Source organism: Olea europaea, chromosome 8, assembly GCF_002742605.1.
Source record: "Olea europaea var. sylvestris chromosome 8, O_europaea_v1, whole genome shotgun sequence".
NCBI classification, from domain to species: domain Eukaryota; kingdom Viridiplantae; phylum Streptophyta; class Magnoliopsida; order Lamiales; family Oleaceae; genus Olea; species Olea europaea.
In genome coordinates this window covers 12396288-12413644 of record NC_036244.1, presented here as the reverse complement: position 1 = coordinate 12413644, position 17357 = coordinate 12396288, and the positions used below count along the sequence as shown (strand labels likewise).

At 36.7% G+C, this 17357-nt stretch overlaps 1 pseudogene; it reads left to right on the top strand.

The window, feature by feature from the left end:
* Positions 1–10651, top strand: part of LOC111398824 — a 12972-nt pseudogene extending 2321 nt beyond the window's left edge.
* The last annotated feature ends 6706 nt before the right edge of the window (positions 10652–17357 follow it).

Sequence of the window (17357 nt, the reverse complement as noted above, 5' to 3'; positions counted from 1 at the left end):
TATTTAACTACAGGTGAGAAAATTTCATTATAATCAATACCGAGTTTTTGAGTAAACCCTTTTGCCACTAATCTGGCCTTAAATCTAAGGGGCTGATTCGCTGTATTTCCTTCCTTAATTTTATAAATCCACTTACAATCAACTCAAGATTTATCTTTAGGAACCAAAATCTAGGTTTCATTTTTTCTTAAAGAGTTCATTTCCTCTTCCATAGCCAATTGCCAGTCTTTTAAAGACTGACAACTCACAGCCTCCTTATATGTTTTTGGTTCCTTAAAGGCCAGATCTTGATAAGTCAGTAAAGCTAGAGATAGGTAGTCTCTCATTATAATAGGTTCCCTTATTTCTCTTCTAACCCTATCCCTGGCTAACTGATAACTTTTTAATGAATTTTCTTCTTCACCAACTTCTTGAACATCACCTTCACCTTCTATATTTTCATTAGAAACTTCCCCAGTCTCTTCCTGAACATTATCAGTATGTTCAAGAGGTGACAAAGACTCTACCTGCAGCCTAGTCATCTCTTCTTCCTCACTTCTAGGAACACTAACCTAATGTTTATCAGTCATGCAGGGCATATCACTCTTATTGAAGGTCACATTCCTACTTGTGATCATTCTAAACCCCTTCATACTCTTATCCCACAACCTATACCCTTTAACTCCTTCAGGGTATCCCATAAAAACACATTTTTGGGATTTAGGTTCAAGTTTACCACTACTTTGATGGGAAAAGGCTGCACAACCAAAGGTCTACAAGGGACTATAATCTGGTATTTTTCCAGACCACATCTCCTCGGGTGTTCTGCCATCTAAGGCACTACTTGGGTTTCTATTTATGATATAAACTGCTGTCATAGCAACTTCACCCCCACAGCACCTTAGGAACTCCAGAACTGATCATTATGCATCTTACTTTGTTTAGAATAGTCATATTCATCCTCTCAGCAACTCCATTTTGTTGAGGGGTATAGGGAACCGTTTTATGCCTAAGGATCTCACTATCTTACATACTTGATCAAAAACAACATTACAAAATTCTAGACCGTTATCAGTTCTTAGTACCTTGATTTTCTTCCCTATTTGATTTTCAATCAAGGTTTTCCAATCTTTAAATTTTTCAAAAGTATCTGATTTTTGTTTTAACAGAAAAATCCAAACATATCTTGAAAAATCATCAATCAAAGATAGAAAATATTTGTTTCTACCTTGAGTAATAGTAGATGAGGGTCCCCACAAATCAGTATGTACATACTCTAGAACAGAAATAGTCTCATGCTTTCCAGTATTAAAATGAAGTCTATGTTGCTTACCAAGTATACAGTAATCACAAAAAGGAATTTTTGAAACATTATCTTTTCCAAATACACCCATTTTATTCAAAATATGCAGACCTCTTTCACTCACATGTGCCAGCTGTTGTGCCATTTTAAGGTGGCATCAACTCTAGCAGTTAAGGACTCAGTAGTATGACTTGAAACCATTTCAGCTCTAGTGACATATATACCATTTCTTTTGGCACCCTTGAATGTTACAAGAGAGCCTTTAAAAACTTTTAACAAACCATTCCCAAGTTTAGCTTGGAGACCAATGTCATCTAGATCACCCATAGAAATTAAATTTCTATTTAAGTCAGGGACATACCTTACTCTTTCTAGGGTAAAGATATAACCATTTTCAAATTTCAAAGTCACACTGCCAATTCTTAAGGCTTTATAGGCTGCATTATTACTCATTACTACCTCACCTCCGTTCATTTCTTTAAAATTTTCTAAACAAGACCTTTTAAAAGTCATATGGAAAGTGCAACCAGAGTCAAGAATCCATTCTTGATTCTGGTCAGTATTTTCAGAAAAATTTACAGTATGCTGATTAGTAACAGGTTCAGTAACAACATAGACATCCACAGTTTTATCATCTAGGGTTTTAACAACATTTCCCTAATCTATTTTTTATCCCTCTGTTCATTCTTTTTCTTAAAGCAATCCTTAATAAAGTGACCAGATTTCCCACATCCATAACATTTCCTATTCCCAGTCCTAGACTTTGACCTAGGTCTTCCTCTTCCTCTCCCTTTCTTCTTGTTATTATTATTTCCTTGATAACTTTGATTATCCTGACTATAGTTTTGCCTATTAATTGACCTCCCTCTAACAAATAAACTCTCAGAATCCCTTCCATGCTTCTCAGTTTTAAGTTCCAGATTCTTACTCCTTAAAGAGTTAATAACAACTTCAGGGGTCAAAGAATCTGTGCCATATGTGATGGCACTTTTGACATTGTTATACATTTCAGGTAATGAATTTAGACGAATCACAACCTTGTATTCATTAGACACTTTGTCTCCCGCATTGGTAATATCTTGAACCAATTTATTAAAGATGTTAAAGTTATCTTCTAAATCTTTAGTCATGTCAATCTTAGAACTAAAGAATCTTTCTAAGAGAAACAATTTATTTGGTAGGGACTTAACTAAATAAAGTTCTTCTAGCTTTTCCCACAAATCTCTAGCACTATCATGTTTCCCAACTTTTCTTAAAACTTGATCAGATAGATGCAATATAATAGAGATATAGGCAAGTTCATCATATTCAGTTTTCTGTGCTTCAGTCATAGTATCAGGAAAATCACCAGTTATGGCTTTTGCAACTTTCTGTCGAACAATGACTCCTTTCATTTTTTGTTGCCAAATGGGGAAATCCCATTTTTCATTAAAAACTCCAAGTTCAAACATAGTTGTCGTCATTTGGAATTTTTAACCAACACAAGAAATTTTATTTTGAAGTTCAAAGTTTAACAGAAGAGGAGGTGGTGCAGAATAAAATGTGATAATACACAGGATCACAGAGGTTATTATGTACCAAGAAGCTTCAAGAATCAAAAAAATATTAACACACACAGTGTTCAAAATAACAAGAAATGGCAATGTACTCAATGCAACAAACTTCAAATTCCAAATGCCCAAATTCACCAAGATTCCTTAAGGATCATGCCCTTAGGTCAAGGCACAATTTGGGGCACCAGAACCGGAAGTAGGAAAGGGATAATATGAATATATCAACTAGAATCAATAAACGAATGTAATTAATTTTTTTTTTTTTTAACTACATACGTATATTAGTATACTTCAGAAATATCAACTTAATAATTCACCAATTTACAATAATCACAATATGTAAAACATATACGGCTGGGAAGTTCAAATTAAATTTTAATAAGGGAAAAATAGTCGCAAACCAGAGTAGTGATCCTTCAATATCGATCACTCAAACTAGTGACCAAGAAACCTCAAGAACAATATGGGTCACTCAAGTGGCGAACCATCAGTTCGCGAAAAAAGGACCTGCAAGTGGAAAAAAATGTGAACTCATTTTTTTTTTTAACTACATACGTATATTAGTATACTTCAGAAATATCAACTTAATAATTCACTAATTTACAATAATCACAATATGTAAAACATATACGGCTGGGAAGTTCAAATTAAATTTTAATAAGGGAAAAATAGTCGCAAACCACAGTAGTGATCCTTCAATATCGATCACTCAAACTAGTGACCAACATACCTCAAGAACAATATGGGTCACTCAAGTGGCGAACCATCAGTTCGCGAAAAAAGGACCTGCAAGTGGAAAAAAATGTGAACTCCACAAGAAATCAATTGTTAGTACATATTAAGTACTGAAGGGTTTTTCAGGAAAAAAATGTCAAACGAATCAGATCTTTTCAGATCTGACTATGAAAATGAATTTTTCACAACCAGATCACTGTCGAAGGAAGCCTTGAAGGCTCTGATACCGCTGATATAATAAAACTCAAAAAATACACCAAGAATTTTCAGATCTCACATAGGGAAAATCGGCCAAGAAACTGGACCAAAACGGTTCAATCAATGTTTGGGCTCATAAATTATCATTGTACCCTTCTGTACAATGTTAAAGAAACCAAAAACACACCCAAACCCACAAAAGGAATCCAAATGCAGCTACTTCAACGAGCCAAAATGAAAAACCTCTAAATTGACTTCACTAACTCCTTTAAGAAATGAATCACTAAGATTTACTCTTCACACAGAAAGAATCGATTTCAAATCACAGAGAACTTGGAGGAAAATGCACGAAGAAGACGAAGGAGTAGAGAAGTAGAGAGAAGGACTCGATTCTAGAGAGTTCAAGAGTTACCAGAAAATATCACACGGTCAACTAGGGCAACCACCAAAGGTCCCTTATATTGAAGACAACATCACCGTAGATCAGCTGGGTGATCCAATGGCTCGGAGTAGCACACGTGGCCTCATGTTGGGCTTGGGTAGTTGGGCCTCTATCTTTGAATTATCGGGCAATGGAAATATAATACCAGCAATGGGCTAAGCACTTTTCATCACAGCCCATTGATTGAATTGGATTTTGGCATCACAATCCAAACAGTTACAAAAAAATGTTTTGTGCAGTACGCGCTCAAGCTACTCTATGTGGCTGTTGGAGTTGGATTCTTTGCTTTCCTTGGTATGACAACTCTCTCAACTCCCTGGATTTTCTTGATGGCTGTTTGGGTTGAGAATGATTCTCAGCTGGCTTATCATGATCTATTGTGCTATAGAGTCCTTTATTAGTTTCTGACAAAGGAGGAATTGCTCTACTTGCAAATAGATTGATTTAGGGTATGAACTGGAAACTCATATTAGTTGTCAAAACTGCGACTTCTTGAACTCTATTGTCATTATGTACGTGCTAATATGCTGATAATGCGATTTATATTTCAGTCCTAAACTAAATCAGCTAACAGGAAATTCTGAGAACTTGAATTCTTGAAAAAGGATCAAGAATCTGCTTGATTATTATTGATTGCCTGCTGCAATTGCAGAAGGAGTTTGTTGGACAAGAACTGCCGAGAGGCAAACATCTCGCATACGGATGAAATACTTAAAATCAGTCCTCAGACAAGAAGTTGGTTTCTTTGATAACCAAGATGTTTCATCTACCTCTTTTCAAGATATCTCAAGCATCTCTGCTGATTCCCACTTGATTCAAGATGTTATAGTTGAGAAGGTTCGATTCTTTTTGTTTGCAAAATCTCTTTCAATTTTATGTTTATTCATCCAGTCTGCTCTCATCTATTTCTATAGTTAAATCAAGAGTGCTTTTTTTATTTTTATTTTATTTTTTTGCCTTCTTTCTTTTACCTGCTGCAGATACCCACCTGCTCGACTCAATTCTTTGCATTCATTTTCAACCTAGTAGTTGCCTTTCTACTTTAATGGCGACTTGCATTGGCTTCTCTTCCGTTTGCAATTGGATTTATAGTTCTACGGTCGGATTTGGGAGACTAATGATGAACCTTGGAATTAATAGTAAGGAGGCTTATGGGGTGGCAGGTGGTGTTGCTGAACAGGCAATATTATCTATTCAAACCGTCTACTCGTATTTGGGCGAGGATCGAACACTTGATAGATTCAGCCATGCTCTACGGGAAAGTACAAAGCGTGGCATAAAGCAAGGAATAGTAAAGGAATTATTGATAGGAAGCACGGGAATAATTTTTGTAACTTGGGCAATTCAGTCTTGGATTGGGAGCATTCTTGTCACTGAAAAGGGAGAAAGTGCTGGCCTTGTTTTCGTATCTGGAGTCTGTATCATCATTGGAGGAATGTGGGTCCCTTTCCTTGATTATATTACTACTCTACTGGTATTAGATTAAATCAAAGATAAAACTTATTTACAAAGGAAAAACATTGCTAAAAGGAAAAATAGAAAAAACTTAAAATTTGCAACTAATTAATTGACATGGAGATCATGACCAATCTTCACAAGTTTGTAGACCCTATAACATCAAGTTGTTAGAATATTATAAATTGTATATAATAAACTTGTATTTCTATTACAAAGTAGAATACTGTATTTATAGTAGTACAAATAACACCGAAAGGAAAGATTGTGTGATAATCATATAATCAACTATTAAGGAAAATAACTCTACACAATGGAAAATATATCATTCTTTACAATCTTTCCATATCTTCAACACCTTCCCTTAAACTCAATGGTATAATGACAATCAAACTGAGTTTGAAAATTAAATTGATTCAATCAATCTTCCTCTTCCAAGGATCGAATGATATTTCAAAATTGCTTACATGCCAACCAAGACAAACAAAGAACTCAAAGTTGGTAAAATGAAAAAATTAAAGTTGGTAAGAACAAAAAATCATCATTCACCAATCTAACCAAACCGTCCCCAAGACTTGAAGGAAAAACTCAGAAGTATAACGAACAAGGTCAAAACAAGAACCTCAAATGGTTTTAATAACCATAGGCAAAGATAAACCATGTTTAATAGTAACACTTCAAAAATCCATGGGTAGTATTAGTACTACACTTGTAGATGAGGAAAATACTGATGAAATAGGAACTCTGGTACACGAGGAGGTAAAACAACAAATGTGACGGGGATAACATTGATAGAAAAATAACAAGATAATTCTCGATTTTGTTGAAAACCAACTTTCCAAGAAAAGGAAACAACAAAAATAGCCAACATCTAAAAGGATTTGAATTAATCTAAAGTCCAAATTCAGATTAAATCAAGAACAAATAAAGACTTGGTTGGACAAAATATGAAGAGAGTAAAGAAAAATAATTTGACCAGACATGAATCTTTAATCAAAACAAGAAAATTTGACCGGACCAGCAACACGAGGCCGTTTGTCGGAGAACAAAAGCTTACAAATTTAACTCAAAATGAAGCTAAAGCCGCTCAGTACCATGTTAGAATATTATAAATTGTATATAGTAAAGTAGTATTTCTATTACAAAGTAAAAGACTCTATTTATGGGGATATAAATAACTCTAAAAGGAAAGATTGTGTGATAATCATACAATAAACTATTGAGAAAAATAAATCCCACACAACTAGAAAAATATCATAGAAATTATTCTTTACAATCTTTCCATATCTTCGACACCAGTTATGCGTGCAATTCTAAAGATATGTGGCAAATTATATTTTCTCTAGAAATGAATGCAGAGAAGAAAAGCTATACTGGTCTATGACTGTCTTTAATACCCTTCTTGTAATTTCAGGTGCCTTAATGAGTGAACTCCCTACTATCCCGTCCATCACAGAGGCATCAGCTGCTACAAAAAGAATTTTTAAGTTGATCGACCACATCCCTCAAATAGACTCTGAAAATGCCACGGGGAAAGTTTTAGCAGATGTACGAGGACAAATTGAGTTTAGAGAAGTTTATTTCAGTTATCCATCACGAAAGAATACACTTATCCTCCAGGATTCAACCTTAAATTAGAAGTCAGTAAGACAGTTGGCCTTGTGGGAGGAAGTGGTTCTGGCAAATCCATTGTTATTTCTTTGCTCAAAACGTTTTATGATCCCCTCAAAGGCGATATATTACTTGATGGGCACAGGATTAGAAAACTCTAGCTGAAATGGTTGAGATCACAAATGGGGTTGGTAAATCAACAGCCAACTTTCTTTGCAACATCCATAAAGGAACTATTTAGGAAGGAAGATGCTTCAATGGAACTGGTTATCAGTGCGGCTAAGGCTGCAAATGCATACGACTTCATCGACAAATTACCAGAAGGATATGATACTCAAGTCAGCTATTCTTCACACTTCTAGATTTTCTAATTTTTTCGTTATATTTTTACTTGAATTTATACATGTTTTAGTAAAATCTCAGGTGGGAGAATTTGGCATTCAGTTGTCAGGAGGCCAAAAGCAAAGGATAGCAATAGCAAGGACATTGCTTAAAAATCCACGAATTCTTTTGCTTGATGAAGCTACTTGTGCTTTAGATGCACAATCTGAATGTATGGTACAAGCAGCCATTGATTAGGCTTCACTAGGAAGAACAATTATTATAATTGCTCATTGCCTCAGCACACTTCGAAATGTTGATAATATTCTGGTACTTCAATCTGGGAGAGTTGTTGAATCAGGGTCTGCTGATGAGCTGATGCAGAAAAATGATGGAGAGGGCGGAGTTTACTTGGAAATGATGAAAGTCCAGCAATCAGTAGTACAGTATAAGGCCCCTGATAGTTCCTATCATCTGATTGAGGAAAGATACCATATGAAGGCCCATACTCCTAAGTCTCCTTTTAGTGAAAGGTCAAGCAGGCAAAACAGTCCTGCTTTTGCCTTTATCCCAGAATTAATCTTGAGTGGAGTTACATCAATACAAAACAGTCCCAGATCCACCTCCAGAGATTCTCATGACAGCAATGTTGAAAAATTGGAGAGTTCTTCTCCAAGTCTTCCAAATTGGCGCTTACTTCATATGAATGCACCAGAGTGGAAAAGTGCCTTGCTTGGATGTCTGGGAGCTGATGTCTCTAGGGTAGTCCAGCCAGTATAGGCCTATTGCATGGGCACAGTCATCTCAATATACTTTATGAAGGACAGCACAAAACTACAATCTGAGATAAGATTTCACTGCTTCATCTTCCTAAGTGTAGGTTTTATCAGCTTCGTTTCCAATCTACTCCAGTATTATAATTTTGCAATCATGGAAGAGCGATTAACTAAGAGGGTACGGGAAATTTTTCTTCAGAAAGTGCCCACATTCGAGGTTGGGTGGTTTGATCTAGATGAGAATACATGTGTTGCAGTTTGTGCACGGCTGTCCACTGAAGCCACTATATTTCGATCACTTGTTGGAGATCGTACTTCGTTATTGGTTCAAGTCTTTTCAATTGCTTCTATTGCCTTTGTGCTTGGATTAATTATTGCATGGAAAGTTGCAATTGTAATGATTGCAATACAACCACTAACTATCGCAAGCTTCTACTCCAAAGGCGTTCTGATGAAAAGAATGTCCAAAAATGCCCAAAATGCTCAAAGGAAGGAAGCCAACTGGCAAGTGAAGCAGTGGTCAATCACAGGACCATCACTGCATTCTCTTCTCAGAAAAGAATTCTTAAACTCTTTGCAGCGACACTGAAAGGCCCACGAAAAGGGTGCATAAAACAATCATGGATTTCTGGAGCAGGCTTGTGTAGTTCCCAATTTCTAACTGCAGCTTCTATAGCTTTGACATTTTGGTATGGTGGGACCCTGATGAACAAGGGATTAGAGAGCTCGAAGAATCTATTTCTGGTTTTCTTCATTTTGATGAGCACCGATAGGAACATTGCGGATGCAGGAACTATGACATCTGATTTGCCAAAAGGTAGCAGCGCCATCCAATCTATTTTTGCAATTCTGGACAGGAAAAGCAAGATTGAGCCTGACGACCCTAAGGTTCCAAGACTTAAAAAACGCTTGAGTGGCAGGATAAAATTAAAGAGCGTTTTCTTTTCCTATCCATGAAGGCCCAAACAAATTATATTCCAAGGTCTGAGTTTCAAGATTGAAGCTGGAAAAATGGTGGCACTTGTAGGACAGTGGTTCAGGAACATCCACTGATTTGGGATTAATTGAAAGATTCTATGATCCGATACAAGGATCAGTTCTAATAGACGATTATGATGTCAAAAGCTACAACTCGAGAGACTTGAGATCACACATTGCACTTGTGAGTCGAGAACCAACTCTTTTTGCAGGAACCGTCAATGAAAATATAGTTTATGGGAAAGAGGGTGCCACTGAAGCTGAAATCAGAGAAGCTGCCACGCTCGCGAACGCTCATGAATTTATAAGGCGTGGTATCATCCCTATGCTTGACACCTAGAGTGAAACATCTTATCCTCTTGCAATGAAAATATTGAATACTAAATTTAAATAGATAAATATGTCTCCTATCTAAAAGCTTAATCTTTTAGAAGAGGTAATTAAATATTTTCTTATGGTATTAGAGCAGGTTGTAGTACCGATTTCGAAGTCTCGTGGCACTCATTTATGAATTTTTTGCCTCAAATAAATAAATAAATCTAGCCAACACGTGAGGACCACGTTGAAGGCTAAATTTAAATAAATAAATATGCCCTCATTTATGAGCTTACGCTTTTTAGATAAGGTGGTTCAACATTTATAGGATAATGATTTCTTCATCTCTTTCACTCAGTTCATAGAGGGATGCATATCAAACTTACTGCGGAGAGAGAGGAGTCCAGCTTTCAGGAGGACAAAAGTAGAGAGTAGCACTTGCTCGGGCAATTCTGAAGAATCCATCAATACTTCTATTAGACATCATGTTGTCAAACGACCTCTCGGACGATGATGAAAACCAATTTTATCAGTCGACATGAATGATTGAACGATAAATCAACACCGAATAATGGGATGACCCGACCTAACGTTGCTTTACCTATTGGATGGCTAATAACCTTTGTAGCTTGTTGGCGTGCTATTGGGACATAACCCTAGTCGAGCCTACTTACCATATTATAACTTACCTTAAGTTGGTCATTGAACTATTATATATATTGGTAACTCCCTTCTCCCTATGAGTCCCGTTTTAGAACCCAAGAGAGAGAGGCAATCTCCTTCTTCTTCCTTGTGCATCCTATTGATTGATCTTCTCTACTTCTTGCTTGAGTCTTTGTGACCCTTACCTGTGTGGTATCCATCCTAAGTGTGTGGAAGAAACAACAAGCAAAAGGAGCAATAGCAACCATAGGAAGCAAGCGTGGCCGGAGGTCGGGTATCTCCAATTTCTTGGTGTTGATTCGATGTTTAATGGTTAACTGAGCCCGAAAATCACCTTGAGCAGCTAGAGGAAGATCCTAACATCTGGTATCAGAGCTTGGGTAGCAAAAAAGGCTCAAAATCGGTTGATTTTTGCGTATTTAACATAGAACCCAAATCTGAAATTCTTCAATTACTCACAACCCAAAGCTCGGTTGGACAAACGAAGGCCATACCCATTACCAGCAGGTCGAGGCGCCCCTGGTGAGGCAGCGCGTGGGCGAACGGAGGCGGCGCGTGGGCGGCAGTCCGGCGAAGCTGTCTTTAGGTAACTTGCTTGTTTCGATCTCCTGAACGCGCTGATATACTTTGTTTTGTGTTTCAGGTTACACAGAAAAAGTTGGACGATTTTGCCCCTAGTGCGACGCCGACTGAAATTGAATAGCAAGCTCGTTTTTCTCCATTCTACAGACTCAGATAGGTCCGCTCTGGTAAATTGGCTTAATCCATTTAAATTCAGCAATAGCAAGATCATCATGTGGGAGTGATCGTTAGGTTTTGGGGTTACCGTGAAGGGGTAACCATTGCTTGTGCTAGAACTAGGATTACTTGCATTAATTGAATGCTTGTTCTTTTGATTTAAAGTGCTTGGTATTTCTTGGTGGACGTAGCGTTTAGGTTCATTGTTACTTTTACTAAGAATTAACAAGATATTACCTTATCACACTTCCCAATACTACTTCGTGTGGTTTGATTAGTGTGTTAACCAATGACAACACATAATTTTGATTTGGGAATATTTAATGGTAAAGGGGACTTCTCTATCTGGCAACAAAAAATGAAAGGCATATTAGTCTAACAAAAGGTGTCAAAAGCCATCGAAGGTAATTTTGCACCTGACATCTCAAAAGAACAAAAAGAGGAAGCCGATGAGCTTGCCTATACCTCAATAATATTACACTTGTCTGACGCTGTTTTAAGAAAAGTGGGAAAACTAAAAACCACTAAAGAACTTTGGAAAAGACTAGAAGACTTATACTTGCTTAAATCTACACCAAATAAACTCTACCTACTTGAACGATTCTTTAGCTTTAAGATGGATCCTTCAAAGGATCTCGACGACAATTTAGATGTATTTAACAAATTGGTGCAAGATATTGTCAATTGTGACGAAGCCGTGTCTGAAACCTATAAGGCCATTATCTTGCTCAATTCAATCCCAGACTCTTATAAAGAAGTTAAAAATGTCATTAAGTATGGTAGGGACACGTTAACACCTGAAATTGTTGTAGATTCTCTTAGGAGTAAGGAGATGGAAATGAGGGCTGAAAAACAGGATAGGAGGAGTGGAGAGTTGCATATGATGCGGGGTAGAACTCAATTTAGGCAAGCTAGTCATGATGGATACCAAAGTAGTGGCGAATCAAGTAGTAATAGTTGGAAAAAGAAGGGAAATGGTAGACCTAGGTCAAAGTCTAGAACTAAGGCTAGAAAATGCTATGGCTATGGAGGCACATGACATTTTATAAAAGACTGTCATAAAGAAAAGGGAAAACAAAAGGTTAAGGAAAGAGATGAGGTAAATGTGTTATCCTCTACCTCCGATATCAAAAACGGTGAAGTCTATGTAATCACTAGTCCAGTCGCATACACTACTGAATTAAATCTAACTACTAATTCTTACATGCATGAATGGATATTAAATTCTGGTGCGTCTTTTCATGTGACGTCTGAAAAGAACTGGTTTGAAAACTTGCAAGAATCTAATGATGGGCAAGTAGTTCTGTGTGATAACTTTGCCTATACAATTGCTGGAATTGGAGATATAAAGATAAAATTTAACACGGGCTTTGTGTACATGTTAAACGAAGTTAGATACATTCCTGAATTATCTAGGAATTTTATTTCAGTAGGAAGACTTAAGAAAGACAACTTCACCTGTAAAATTGGAAACGGTATGTTTAAAATGATGCAGGGTGCGTTAATCTCTATTAAGGGAATCAAGAAAAACGATATTTACATCACTACTGGGAAAGTGATTAGAGGATTAAACTCCTCTATTTCTTCCGCCAAAATCGATCACACACATATGTGGCATATTAGGCTTGCACACGTAGGCGTTAAAGGATTTAAGCTACTTAATGAAAAATCTGCATTTGGTAATGACTGTGTGTCTGACCTATCGTTCTGTGATCACTGTGTGCTCGGAAAGCACCATAGAGTGTCGTTCTCCACTAGTACGCATAAGGCTAAAAGCATGCTTGAATATGTGCATTCTGATCTGTAAGGTCCAGCTAGTAATCCCACATCGGGTGGGAATAGGTATTTCCTATCTATCATAGATGACTACATCAGGAAAGTGTGGGTCTATCTATTGAAAGACAAAACTAAAACCTTCCATAACTTTAACAACTGGAAGAAACAAATGGAAAACCAAACTAGCAAGAGGATCAAATTTTTAAGGACAGATAACGGCTTAGAATTCTGTAATGCTGAATTCGATAGGATGTGTAAAGAAAGTGGAATAACAAGGCACAAAATGGTTCCTTATACTTCCCAGCAAAACGGGGTAGCAGAAAGAATGAATAGGACCATACTAGATAAAGTGCGCTGCATGATGTTAAGTTTTGGGGTTCCTAAGTCATTTTGGGGTGAAGCCGTTGTAACTGCCTGTTATCTGATAAATTTGACTCCATCTGCTGCATTTAATGGTGATACTCCACATGAGGAATGGTCTGGAAAATTGGGTGACTACTCAATGCTTAAAGCGTTTGGCTGTGCTGCCTTCTCTCATCAAAGTGAGGGAAAGTTAGAACCTAGAGCCAAGAAGTGTGTCTTTCTAGGATATCCTGAAGGGGTTAAGGGCTATAGGCTATGGGATAGAAGCCAAAAAGGAGTTAAGATCATCGTGAGTAGGGATGTCACATTTAATAAGAGTGAGATGCCTTGTCTAAGGAACGAAACCGAACCTGTAAGTGAAACTGAATCAGGTGAAGAAAGAAATCGGTTTAAAGTGGAGTTAGAAAAATTTAACACATCAGTACCTAGTACTTCGAGTGAGGTGGAGATTCAGGTCCAAGAACCTAAAGAGGAAAATGAAGTAGTGATAGAAGAGCATCCTGAGGAAGAAAATCCATTAGCTAACTATAATTTAGTTAGAGATAGAGAGAGAAGACAAATGAGAGAACCTAGGAGGTTCGGGTATGAATCTGAATTGGATTTTGCATACGCTAGTTACGAAGAACTAGTTGATAGGGAGTCGAAAACTTTTGAAGAGGCTATGAATAGTGGTCAATCTAAGGAGTGGTTTAAGGCTATGAAAGAAGAGATGTGTTCTCTAGAAAAGAATTAAACTTGGGAGTTAGTACCGAGACCTAAGAATAAATCAATCGTTGATTGCAAGTGGGTTTTTAAGGTTAAGGAAGGTACTAGTAGTACAGAACCCTTAAGATTTAAGGTTAGGTTAGTAGCGAAGGGTTACACACAGAAAGAAGGTGTTGATTATAATGAGATTTTCTCACCAGTTGTCTAGTACACTACTATTAGGGTCATACTCGCATTGGTTGCGCTCTTTGACTGGGAACTTGAACAACTCGATATAAAAATCACTTTTTTACATGGAGAGTTTGATGAACAAATCTTTATGAATCAACCAAAAGGTTTTAAAGACAAGTTAAAACCTGATTATGTGTGTTTTCTGAAGAGATCCCTATATGGTCTAAAGCAATCACCTAGATAGTGGTACAAGAGGTTTGATTCCTTTGTACTCACTATAGGATTTCAAAGAAGTAAATTCGATCACTGCCTATACTTCCAACACAACGAGACTGATAACAATTATTTGTTCTTGTTGCTCTATGTGGACGACATGCTTTTAGTTGGATCATCTCCTAAGTAGATAAACAATATAAAAGCAGATCTTAGTGGAGAATTTGACATGAAAGACCTAGGAAAGGCTAAAAGGATTCTAGGCATGAAAATAGAACGAAATAGGTCAAATTTCATCGTATTCTTACATCATTCTCAATACATATCAAAGGTGTTGAAAATGTTTAATATGAGTGACTGCAAACCTGTCACGTTGCCTCTTGCAAGCCATTTTGTTCTATCTAAAGAACAAGCTCCCTGCAATGAACGTGAAGTGGAATACATGAGTAAAATTCCATACTCAAATGTGATTGGTTCCATAATGTATTTGATGGTTTGCACTAGACCGGACTTAGGATTCGCTGTTAGTACTCTCAGTAGGTACATGTCTAATCCAGGTCCTGAACATTGGGAAGCATTAAAGTGGCTTTTAAGATATTTGAAGGGTACAAGTGACGTAGGTCTAAAATTTAGTGCTAATAAGGAAGGCGTGAAATTAAAGGATTTTGTAGATGCTGACTATGCAGGAGATAGGGATGGTAGGAAATCAACTTCCTCTTACGTATTCACCTTATCAAATTCGTGTGTTAGTTGGAAATCACAGTTACAACACATAGTTGCACTATCCACTACAGAGTCAGAATATATTGCCACCACTGAAGCAATTAAAGAGGCTCTATCGCTTAGAGGTCTACTTCATGAACTGAGTGTCTTGAATGAGTATGTGGTTGTGTATTCTGATAGTCAGTCATCCATACATCTGTGTAAGAATCCTGTTTTTCACGAACGCACTAAACATATTGATATTAGGTTACACTTCATTAGGGATATAATATTACAAGAAGTAGTAAGACTTGAAAAAATTCACACACAATATAATCCTTCAGATATGGGCACGAAAGTGCTGCCACTGTTAAAGTTTAGAAGTTGCAAGGAGCTTCTAAACATCGGTATAGGTAAATGATTTTCAATTTTATCGATTTTCTGTTAGAGGTGTCACTAATGGAAAATGTTTTTTCTTTGCAGGTCCTTTGACACCAAGGTAGATGTTGTTACACATCATGTTGTCAAACGACCTCCCGGGCGATGATGAAAACCAATTTTATCAGTCGACATGAATGACTGAACGATAAATCAACGCTCTTTCGTTTGGACATTGGCTGCTGCTTATTTCTTATTGAATATCTTCATCATCAACGGCAACTGCTCGTCAAATTTGTTTGACCGTTTTCCCTCTTTGTTGAGAGGTAGATTATGGTAGCTGAACACTCATGAACACAGCGTTTGACAAAATAATCTAGTTTGATTATGGTGGAATGTTGTCTGATTCAGATTATCAGATTCCATTTTGGTAACTAACTTAATCGAAATCTTTTACGTGCCAATACTGTCAACCTTGTGGCCTAAAATTTACAGTTCAATCTACAATATCCTTGATGGTGAATAGGGAGATTACCAAATGACATTTGAGTTTTCAGTGGAAACCCAAACCTGACTCTTTGAAATGTGGGACAATTGATTTGAGTTCTCAAAGATTAAGAATAATATTGTGTTTTTTAGAGTTGCATTTCCTTCACAGTCAAGACACGTGGTTAATTATTTAGTGTAAGTCGCGTTTCCTGTATTGTAATGTCGGGTCATGGAAATATGTTCACTGAAGTTACATTTTGATATTTTTAAGTCTTATATGTATCTGTTGTAAACTTGTCTACAAAGCGTGAAGATATATATCCCAGCTCTGCAGGATATAACAGGCTTAGGGACGTTCATATCTTTAAGTTTAGCCATATTTACACTTCACAGTGAGATGTGTTTCCATATGGCAAGTAAAGTACTAATGCTCAACATTTAAATTGCAGATAGTTTCCAATAATTGACCATTTTTGCACATCCAACCTCTCCATTTTACCCTTGCAAGAGCTGAATAACTGCCAGGATAGTTACAGGTGCTGGCAACGCAGCACCAGATAGTTGTCTCTATTTATTCATTTATTTTTTTGCCAATGTCCAATGAAAAAATGCGAAGTGTGACCCGGTACAGCTCCTCTTGCAATTGGCTTTAAACTCACTAAACCTTTTGTTATATTATTAGGATTACTCACAGTTTCCTTCTAGGAAACCGTTCGACTTAATTTAAAAAGCAATTTAATTTCAACTGAACCCAAAAAACTTAAATGTAACTACCAAAAAAGAAAAAAAGAAAAAAAGAAAAAGAAAAAACCTTCTTGTTTAGCCTAAATATGCAATTATGGAATTGGCTCACTGAAGAAATTTGAATAAAACTCCCAAGAAACAAAACTAGAAGAGAGAAAGAGAGAGCGAGAGCAGATCAAATGCCAGCAACGCACATTAAATTACTTGCAGACTTAAATTTTCAAAATATGTTGTTGCACAAAAATGAAAATAGGCAATATATAAAATAAGAATGAGAACAAAAGATTTATGTGTAAAACAAAGGTGGACACAAATAAAGGAGAAGAAATTCACTATATCAAAGATGACTGATAAATACACGGGGTGCGATTGCTCCTAATAATAATACAACAAAACTCTAACTTATTATCTTATATATAATAAAATAATTCCATACATCAATGGTGAGCTATGGGAGAAGGCCTCTCGGCCTAATCCCTTTGCTACCACCGCAGACCCCAAATATTTTTCATAATTTTGGTTTCACCACATATATCGCACCGTAAGCTTTTTGGGTCGGGCCAAATTTATACTCCAACACATGTCAAAGCTCATCAAGAAAGGGGTGCCAAGAGTGGCTGGAGATTGGGGTGGGACAAGGAAGAAGACTGATTGTTATTTTCTTGTTTTTATATTTTTTACTTATTTTAGTTCGAAGGTAATTTTATTTCTTAGACCAACTAAATGCACTAGTTATTCAAAACCAATAA